This window comes from Acomys russatus, chromosome X (assembly GCF_903995435.1).
Source record: "Acomys russatus chromosome X, mAcoRus1.1, whole genome shotgun sequence".
NCBI classification, from domain to species: Eukaryota; Metazoa; Chordata; class Mammalia; order Rodentia; family Muridae; genus Acomys; species Acomys russatus.
In genome coordinates, this window is record NC_067169.1 from 58,560,030 (window position 1) to 58,571,420 (window position 11,391).

An 11,391-nucleotide genomic window follows, 5' to 3' on the forward strand; every position below is an offset into this window, starting at 1 on the left:
TCCAGCCATTTTGCTGAAAGTGTTTATCAGCTGTAGGTGTTCCCTAGTGGAATTTTGGGAGTCACTTATATATAATATCATATCATCTTCAAATAGGGATAATTTAACTTCATCCTTTCAAATTTGCATCCTCTTGATCTCCTTTTGTTTACACTGAACTTTTTAAAAAGCAAAAGCAGTCATAGAATGGAAATGTAAGAAAGCTACCATGTTGTTACTGGGATCAGAGAGGATGGGCTTTGAGATTATGAATATTACAAAATGGTTTTTTAAAAAGAGTTGTTTCATTACTGAACAACTCAGTTTATGAGGTTATCATAACAACTCAAGCACTCAGGAAACATACATAGAAGGATTGTTAGTTTGAGAACAGCTTGAGCTACATAGTGAGACATTGTCTCAAAACCCATCCCAAATAAAAACTACAGATAAATAAATATACAGATAAAATAATACAGAGTATATTGTATAAGAGTGTTATTGGATTACAAACGAATAAAATCAAATATCTAGATAAGTTTCAAATATTTTTTTAAATTAGACATTGACCTAATTAAACAAGTATTTCCAACCGAACATATTGTAAATGCAACTAAACAATTGTAGAATAGAAATTTATAGTATTAAGTACTCAGAACTTTGAAAGGTTAAAAATAATTCTCTAAAGTTATACAGAAAAAGATAGGTGATATCAGAATAGTTAGTATAAAGGTGAAAACAAATGAAAGGAATGCAAGTTAATATAATTTAAAATAATACAAACCATTTCAAAAGTAAAATTTGTTTGTTTGGATAGATAAAAATGAAGTCATCCTGAGACTCCTGGATATGAGGACAGTCTAGAAGCTACTATGTGCTTGTGACCCACTCAAGAGACAAAAGAGTGAAAATAAGAAAATAATTGATTTCCATTCCAAAGATGGAAAACAACAACAACAACAATAACAAAATTTTGGAATTAAAAATGGGCACCAAAGTTCTGGGAAGGGCTAATACAATGATAACAGGTACTGCAGCACCCAAATATTAGTATTTTGTAATAGGTAATCTAAACTAAACCTCAACAAAATATAACCTTTAGAATTACAGCACATATCAAGTGGACTTAATGGCTATACATAGAAAATTCCATCAAAAAATAGAATATACATTCTTCTCAGCAGCATATGGAATCTTCTTGCAAACACACCAAATTGTAGTACACAAAACAAATCTTAGCAAATACCAAAAAATGAAATAATTTATTTTGTATAATGCAATAATGATAAAGTAAACCTGAACCAATGGTGATCCAAATTATAGAAATTACACAAATACTTGAGGACAGAAAACACTCTCTTGAATGACAAGTATGTGAGTAAAGTAAACAGAATGAATATAAAAGTTCCTAGAACCCTGTGAAAATGAAAGGACAAATTACTGGAACCTATTGGATAGAGCTACAGCAAGTTTAAGAGAAAAATTCATAGCCATAAGTACTTATGTTGAAAAAGCAGAGAGATATTAAACAAATAACCTAATGAGCCACCTCACAGTCTTAGCAAACCACAACAAGGCAAAACAAAATGCAAGAGATAGTTAGAAATAATACAGTCTGAGCAGAAAGTAATAAAATGGGAAATGAATGAACACATAAAATCAATAAAAAGAAAAAAGATAGTTGACTTTTTGAAAAAGAAATAAGATTGACAAACCTTTAACTAAAATAACTTTTTTGGTTTTGTTTTCATTTTTATTTATCATAATTTATTCGAATTACATTGTCATCCCCTCACTTGTATCTTCTAGTTCCCATCCCTCCCTCTTTTGCGCTATTCCCCTCCCCTAGACCTCTGATGGGGTGTGGGGGTGGGTGGCTCCTTCCCCCACTGTCTGACTACAGCCTATCAGGTCTCATCTGGATAGTCTGCATCCCTCCCCTCTTTCCTCTGTGTGCCCCCAAGGCCTCCTTGCCTCTTGCCAAGCAGAAGAGATCAAATCACAGAGAACAGAGTTCAACATGGAGAATGAGCAGTCCATTGGCTATATCTGAACAGGGGATCTAGGTTCTCTGCATGCATTGTCCTTGATAGGTGCATCAATTTGTGCAGCACCCCACCCCTGTGTAACTTTTAAAAGGAGAAGAAGGGGGCTGGAGAGATGGCTTAGTGGCTTAGAGCACTGACTGCTTTCCCAGGTTCAATCCCCAGCACCCACATGGTAGCTCACAACTATCTGTAACTCAAGTTGCAGGGGATATAACATTCTCAGGCAAATACATAAGGACAAAACTCCAATGCACATGAAATAAAAGTAAGTGGTTTTAAAAAGGGAGCGAAAGCCTAAATAAATAATGTTGGAGATATAGAAGGGGACTCCATAGCAGATTTCAAACATTTTTAGACAACAATTAGGGAGTATTTGGAAAATGTCTATTCCAAAACATCCAGAAAAATATAAAAGAAGGGAATACACTTTTAGAAATTTCCTACCCATAAGAAACAACAACACTGAAAAGTAATGTGTCTCTTATAAAAGAAACTCCCAGAACCTGACAGATTTGCTGCTGAATTTTACCAAACCTTTAAAGAAGAGCTCCTCAAACTTTTATAGAAAAAAGGAGAGGAAAGAAACACTACCAAACTAATCCCAGAAAGCTAGTATTTTACTACTAACAACAACAGATAAAAACAAAAATACCATATACCAAAGGAATACTGCATCTTACCACAGGCATATACATTTCTTGGCTTACTGCTACATGTTGCGCTAACTTTTCCTGAGACCATGTAAGCAAATGTGCATTCACCGATTCCAGTCAATGTGCCTGACCAATGAGTTTGTTGTGCTTACTTACAGAGCTGTGTGGGGTGTCCTGAACACACTATGCCAGAAACATAAAGGGGCCCATTTATGTCTTTTCTCAATGTCAAAATTTGCTGAAAAACAAATAATGTACTAAATGCAGCAGTTTTAATGGCAGCGATTTGCCAAATAATCCTTACTTTGGTGATTTGGCCACACAGAATGTAGGTTCTTCTATTCTAATCTGGATTACTAGTATTAACTCTCATATCATGAATCACACAGTGATATACACACTGCTCACCAGGTATCAGGTTAGTGGGGTGCTGTCATTCTAGTGAAACGTATCCACCATTTTGTGGAATCTAGGCAGGGGAGTTCCACTCTTTGCTTTGTCTGGCATGACTGATAAGTTCTTGGGCCGGGTTTCTCTGATATGATTTTGATACATCAATATGCTCCTACACTGTTAATTCAGTCTTATAAATTTATAGTGTGGTACCCTTTCTACTCTCAGGCAGTGCTTCATGAGTGGTACTGGACAGATGGATTTACCTACACAGCCAAGAACATGCTCAATCATGCTCCAACCTCAAATTAGAGTCAAAGGCTACTTGTTAAAATGGAGTATGACATAACAAAACAGTCCTGAAAAAAACACCGTTTTACACATTATACAGTACCTAAGAGTAAAATGACCCTCAAACAACTGCACCATCAACTCTATCATAGTTTAAAATCATGGAAACTACATCATGGAGTCCCTTTAAGTCAACTTTCCATTTTCTATATATTCTAGCATCTCTCAAGATCACTTGCAGTTAAAAGAGGACATCAAGGAGTAATAACTGGACTCCTTGATGAGGGTACTGTGACCCTCTCCTCATCTATCTACTAAATAACATCTGCAGCTCCATTACCGTAATTATATCAATCTGTTGTCCTGCCCATGGCTAATAAATCTCTAAGATGGGAAAGAGGCAAACATTCTCAGGTGAAAAAGACATACTACAACACTGTGCTAATGTGTAGCAAGAACATTAAATTAGCTGAGAATCCAACAACAGGTAAATGGATAAGGAATATGTGGCATGTACACCCAATGGAATTTTATTCAACTATAAAGAAAAATGAAATTTGAAGGAAAAGGTATGGACCTAGAAAATACTATATTAAATGGGGTAAGACAGACACAGAGCAGCAAACACTACATGTTCTTTCTTCTATGTTAAGACTAACTGTAACTATATATTACATATTATATAGAATATATAACAGGCTACTGTGTATGAAAGGGTATTCAGATCAGGCTGTGCTCACCCTAAAAAGGATGACTCTACCTTGGTGGACATATGAACTGAGTAGACACATCCATTCAGTACAACCTACAGGCTACAGACTGATAAATGCTTTATTCTGGGATGTAGAAAGTATTCTATCCTTTACACCTAGTAGAGTGAATTGGGACTATATGCTCATATGCTCATATCAAAATCATATGAGGAAAACCAGGCCTGATACTTTACTGAGTACATGAGTCAAAGAAAAAAATATGCAGCTCTTTCATCTGAGTCCCCCCTAAGGATTAGATGTCTCTAATCCTCAACATGACAATGGCCTAAACCAACCTGTCATGTGACAACAATGTGTATGCATATATTGTTTACAAAATGTATGATACAACATGAATAAACATTAAATATTTTACAATAAGTAACATAATCTAGTCATGAAAGACCATACCATATATGACTCAACTCACATGAACTGCTCAGAACAGCTCAAGGGAAACAAAGAAAATGAACACAGTGTTTTATGAAATTGCCCAGTGACATTTGATGAATGTATATTTACAGTTATGTCTTCTTGATGTACTATTCCCCTCATCATTATATAGTGATCTTCTTTGTCTCTTTTGAATGATTTTTGTATAAAATATGTTTTGACATAAATCAATGACTATTTCCTCTTACTTTCAGATACAATTTGCTTGTGATTTCATTTTCCAACCTTTTACTTTCAGTCTGTATATATCCTAGCTGATGAGATGGGTTTCTTGCAGACATAAGAAAAAACCTCAGGTATTTTAATCCAATCTCCACTCCTTATCTTTCAATTGGGTAATTAAGACCATGTACACTTGGGTTATTATTGGAAAGCTTATGTTCACTAATTCTTGTTATGTTGTTGGCTTTTGTCTGGCTGTTTTAAACAATCTTCTCTTTGTTTCCTTCCTTATTCATCTAGGGTTTTGACAAATTACCAAATTGTGTTCAGTTCTTTTTTTCTTAATTTAAGGTTAGCTTTATTGGATTATTTTAAACAAGACAAGTGAATTGTTGGTTCAGTATTAGGATTTTCCAGAAATTTTTTACAGTTTTATAATGGGAGAAAATGAATATTCAATTTTTTACTCTTTTGTTCAAAACAAAGTAAATATAAAATTAACACATCAGCACAGAATGCTGCCTAGTCTGTGGACGTGATGGGTGCAAATCTACCGTATTTCTCAGTATATATATTAGAGTCATTCTGTTCCTACCTGTCACTTGAATGAGCATTAAAGTTCCAGGGTATTCCTCCAACTGTGGCTAACTTAAGAGATCACAGAACAGTAACACAATCCAGGGGAGCGGCAGTAAGGATAACTCATTGTTCCAATAAGGCAAAGGGTCACCGAGCTCAGCAGAGGGGACTCACCATTGGGTTAGACCGCACAGGTCTGGGGTATGCTTCTTTCATCTTTTATCTCATTGCCTTGGGAAGATGGTAGAGCCTTTGTTTTTCTATGAAGCATAAACAGGGCTCTGGGCTTTAGTTACATGGGGATGGAGCACCTTTCAACAGCAATTTCCATTAACTTTTATACTTTTTGATGTGCTCGCGGGTGATGATCAGCCTCTGAATCTGTGCAGTACCTTCATAAATCTGATAGATCTTGGCATGCCACACCAGCTTTTCCACAGGGTATTCTGTGTTGAAGCCATAGTCTCCGGAAATCTGTACAGCATCAGTAGCTAACTGGTTGGCAATATCTCCAGCAAAGGCCTTTGCAATGGAAGCATAATACGTGTTCTGGAGACCTGAGTTAACCTCCCTAGCTGCTCTGGTAACTGAGTCTAGCGAGCAGAAATGAAACTCCTTGGTGCTCTACTAGCAGCTTTCCAAATGTTTTCCTGTCCAGGGCATACTTTGTACAAGCTTCATCCAGAACTCTCTGGGCTAGCCCAATGGTGTCAGCTGTGACCGTAGGTCTGGTTCTATCAAAAAACCCCTATTGCCATCTTAAAACCAGCTCCTTCACCAATTAACACATTTTCCTTAGGCACACTGACATCTTGAAGGCAATTCCTCTCATACTGGAGCACTGCTGGCCCATGTTTAGTTCCTTTTTTCCAGTGTATATTCCTGGGGTGTCAGCTTCAACAATGAATCCAGTAAAGGTTTTACTAGCAGGAGTTTTAGGATCTGGGTTAGAGCTTGCCAATAACTAATACCAGTTAGCCTTTCCTCCATTGGTATCCACATCTTCTGGCCGTTGATAACATACTCCTCACCCTTCTTTTCTGCTTTGGTCTTAGTACCAGCCACATCAGAGCCTTCTGAGGGCTCTGTAACACAGTAGGCACACATCATTGGCTCCTTGGTCATCCTCCCCGAGTACTTCTTTTTTTTATCATTTCCAGGAAGAATCACAGGAATTTGCCCCAGAGAATTTGCTTCAGTAGCAGTTTGCACCCCTGTGCACCCCTATGCCAGCTCTTCAGTAATTAAACAAGCATCGAAAGTCTTCAGTCCAAGGACGCCACAACTCTGTGGAATATGTGTGTTGATCAAACCAAGTTCCCAGGGTCTTTTAATTTGAGGGAACAGGTATTCACCAGTTTTGTCTTATTCCGCAGCGACTAAGATTATCTGCCCCCTGGCAAACATTCGAGCAGTTATTTAAAATTCTTTTTTAAAATATATTTTATTAATTTGTTCATATTACATTTCAATTGTTATCCCATCCCTTGTATCCTCCCATTCCTCCCTCCCTTCCTCCCATTTTCCCCTTACTCCCCTCCCCTATGTCTGTGACCGAGGGGGACTTCCTCCCCCTGCACATGCTCATAGGGTATCAAGTCTCTTCATGGTTACCTGCTATCCTTCCTCTGAGTGCCACCAGGCCTCCCCATCCAGGGGATGTGGTCAAATATGGGACACCACTTTCTGCTGTTCAGTCAGCCCAAAACTAAACTACACTCCTGGCTCTTGCTTGAGCGATGCCTTCGTGTGCATGCTTGCCACTGATTATGTCATGGTTATTCTTGCTATAGGTAGTTTATTGTATATATGTGGAATAATATAAATGTATATGTAAAAAAATCTCAAAAACCACAAAATACAAAAAAAAATAGAAAAAATAAAAAACAAGCAAGCAATAAACAAATAAGAAACACTTCTCAGGGCCCTGTGTCCTCTGCAGACTGCCACTGCCATGATCACTCCTCGCTCCTGTGTTCAGTTCTTAAATAGTACACTTACATGTGCTTTCATGATTGTGTTCTTTTGTTCTTCTATTATTTACTTTACTGGCTTGGTAAGATTTAATTGTTATAATCTTACATGGATATTTTGAATATATAAGAAGGTATTAAAATATCGTCAAATTTCAAAAATTTAGTTAAAATACTATTTGCATGAATGAAAAAGATTCAACTGTTTTCTTTTTCTCTTGGGTACATCTGTTCTAGTAGACTTTATGATTTCATATGCTTTCATGGTGGTAGTTTCTTTTGATTCCAGATGTAGGATTCATTTAAGCACTTTTTTTTACTGCCAATTTCATTGTGATCATCTTCCTCAGTATTTGCTCACATTTCCATGTGTTTCTCCTTTATTCTTTACTAGCTATAGTACTATTAGGTACAGTCTCTTTCCTTACAGACATGTGAATAAGTCTTCCTATTCCCTCCTGTTTTGTAAGGTTTCTACTGATAAACATTCTGAGTCTAATGAAAGATCTCTTAAAGATGGCTTATGATTTTCTCTGGAAAGTTATGCAATTATCTTCACTTTATTATTTTAGAATTCAAATTTCACTAATTCAATGGCTAGAGAGATAGCTCAACGATTAAGGGCATTGCTGCTCTTCCAGAGGACTCAAGTTTGATTCTTAGCACACACATGAGTTGTCTCACATCAGCCTACAATTCCAGCTTTGGGGTATGATATCCTTTTCTGGTCTCAGTGCCACCTTTATGGGTGTAAATGTAGATGTTCATCAAAAAAAGAAGTAAACATAGAAATGACATATGAACCAATTATATTATACCTGAATATACATCTAAAAGACTATAAGTCAGCATTCTACAGGGGTACATGCATATCTACATTTATTGTTACATAATTCAAAATACCTAAAAAATGAAACCATTCCTATCAACAGATGAATGTATAGCAAAATGTGAAATGCAAATAAAATGAAATTTGATTCTGCCATAAAGAAAAATGAAATCATGACATATTCCAGAAGTGAATAAAGCAGAGATAATTGTTTTTACAAACCGTATTTAAAAAGACATGTTTTCTTTCATATGAAGAATGTAGGTTTATATATATATATATATACATACATCTACACAGTAGAAAGGCAACCATGAGATAAGAGAAAAAAGACCTTTAGAGATGGTAAGGAGAGAGGAATAATGACATGAAACCAGAAGGTAGGAGAGTGATTGTGTTGAAAGAAAGGGATCAGCAGTAGGGAGATAGAGGTGGTAGGGCAAAGGAGATGGTTGGATAAATAAGAACAAAGTAGAGTAACATATGCATGTGAACATGCTTTAATGAAACTCATTAAATGTTGATGGAAATTATTTTTCAAAAGTAAAAATAACTTCACAAAGGCCAGGTAATACAAATGTTTTCTGTTTTTATTTAGGTGAACAGTACACAAGTGAGTACATAATAAGACTAATTGAATTGTCCAGTTAAGACCTATCCATTTGTGCTAGTGAGATGCTTGGTGATTAATAGTGTGAACTGGCTGGGCGTGGTAGTTCACGCCTTTAATCCCAGCACTCAAGAGACAGAGGCAGACAGATCACTGTGAGTTTGAGGCCAGCCTGGTCTACAGAGTGAGTCTAGGACAGCCAAGGCTACACGGAGAAACTCAGTATCGAAAAAAATAGTGTGCACTGGTCATCTTGCAGAGGACCTAATATTTGTTCTCAAACCTGTGTCAAATGTGGCTCATAGCGACCAGTAACTCCAGCTACACGGGAATCCAACACCTTTGGCCTCCATCGACACATGCACACACACACACACACAAAGGGGGCGGGGAGACAGAGACAGAGAGACAGAAGAGAGAGACAGAGAGACAGAGAAAGGGGGGAGAGAGTATGTTAAAGGTAATAAAAATACACCCATTAAACTTTGATTTTATGTAAAGTTTATCAGCCTCTCATGTATTCTTGCATGAGTATTTCAGTAATCTATAAGTAGCCAAGTTTCAGGTCTGTATTATTTATGTCATCTGTATTTTTTATTCCATAATGATACAACATTTTATGTGGTTTTGTCCAAGATTTTATAACTCTTATCAACTTATAAACATTGTACTTTAATTTTAAGAAACAAGTTCATTACTATCCCCTTTCCCGAAATTCTTTTTTGAGATTTTACATTACAAACCTCTTTGTCTAAACGCCTCTAATGTGACCCAGAGATATGACTTGGTTAAGTCCATTGGGTGCTCTTCCAGAGGCCCCAGTTTCAATTCTCAGCACCAACAGGGTGCCTCCTAGCTATCTATAACTCCAATTCCAGGGGATTTGACATTCTTTTCTGGCCTTGGTGTTTACTAGATGATCACATGGTATACAGGCAAACAGGCAGAGGGTGTGTATGTGTGTGTGTGAGTTTGTGTGTGTACATACTAAAATAAATAAATCTCTAAATTCTTTAATGTTTCTCTGTGTCAGTTTATGCATTGCACTTTTTACTACACATATTTTTATACCCTTAATGACAATATCCTGAAAGGCAGTATAATGAAAGATATTTGTTGAATGAATGAATGAATGCACAAATTCATATACATTGTGTTATTCAGAAAAGACTTTATAAAATATATGAGTTGGATACCATCCATTTATATATCAAGATTTACCTTAGTATAGGAACTTCAAGTGCATCCTGACATTTTGACTGCCTAGAAGAAATTCTTGTAAGTTACTTTTCTGCTCTAGTACCTTGTTGGGCTATGACATGATTCACCTTGGTCATAATTCTAGAGATTTGCTCAAAGGACTTTGACTCTTCAGACTCATTATGCAGCAGATTGATCCTTTATTCCATAGCCAGTCTCCAACTACATTTTCCTCAGCAAATAAACTACTGGTGACCTTTGATCATTTCCTATGCTAACTGTAACCTGAGAGGCAACAACCTTAAACTGCCTCTGCTGCTCTTACCTCCACTGATTTTCTGGTTCTCATTACTTTGAAAACTGAGTCTCTGAAAAGTGTTTGCAATTCATATAAAGGTCTTTCTAGATTTAGGGAGACTTATGGAGAATCATGCACGTGATTTATACTTCCTTGCTTTATGATAAAGATACAATTATTCCCCTTCTCAGAGACTCTCTTGTATTTATAGTTGAAATGTTTACCATAGACATATTTGGTGATCATGAAATATCTTTGTGCTAACTTTTCAAAACCCACATGCAATGTGCATGCTATGTGCAACTATGATACTAGTTATAACCAATAATAAGCAGTGAATTTAAACTAACTTCCAAAGCAAAGTACTTGAGAGTCATTAGTTTGATCAATATTTCTTCTGTTGTGGTTAGAGAATGCTTTCATAGCATGGTACAGCCTCTATATAGTCTTTGGATGACTATATGGTAGAAGACTGTTGCTGAGAAGGGTGGCCAGGAAATATAGACCATACTCAAATTTTGTCATTTTTTTTGACCAGTTGAGATATCGAAGATTAACTTGGCAATGAAACATATCCTAGCTTAGTCCTTCATACAATGCCATTTTATATCCTCAACTGAGGGTGTCTAGCTACATGTTAGGAACAGAGGTATTCTGAAAATACTCAGAAATTGACTGATTTGATATTTACCATGGATTACTTTCAAGAAGATTCTAACTTGCAAAGTTGCTTCATCCAATATTGTTAGAACAGTGATGAATAAAAAAAAAGTTAAATATTTAAGTCACAAACCACTCAGCCAGATATATTTTCCCTGTAACTGCCCCCTAAAACCAATAGGACTATTTTCCAAAGTGGACAGCAGAAGACATGATATTTCTGATTAGTGTATGTTGCTATTGTGGTAGGAACCCTGAATTTCACAAACACAGAAGGCTGTACAAAATAGAACTGTCAAGTGTTAAATAAGGTTTATAAAAACAAATGCCTGACTAGAAGTTCCTTTGGAAAAGTTTAAGTAATTAAAACGTTTGGCACTCTTCCAGCTTCCTTTTCCATTCATTCATTAACTTGACAAATATTTACTGCCTGCCTGTTACTTGCCAGCACCCATTCTAGGTTTGGACAATGACGAGACAAATGTGACATAAGTTTTGCAGTCAAGGAAGT

The 11,391-nt window shown here is 36.4% G+C and overlaps 1 pseudogene; it reads right to left on the minus strand.

Annotated features, from left to right (window-relative positions):
- Window positions 1–5,640: 5,640 nt before the first annotated feature.
- Window positions 5,641–7,266, minus strand: LOC127185822 (medium-chain specific acyl-CoA dehydrogenase, mitochondrial-like; annotated as a pseudogene).
- Between the last annotated feature and the right edge of the window lie 4,125 nt (window positions 7,267–11,391).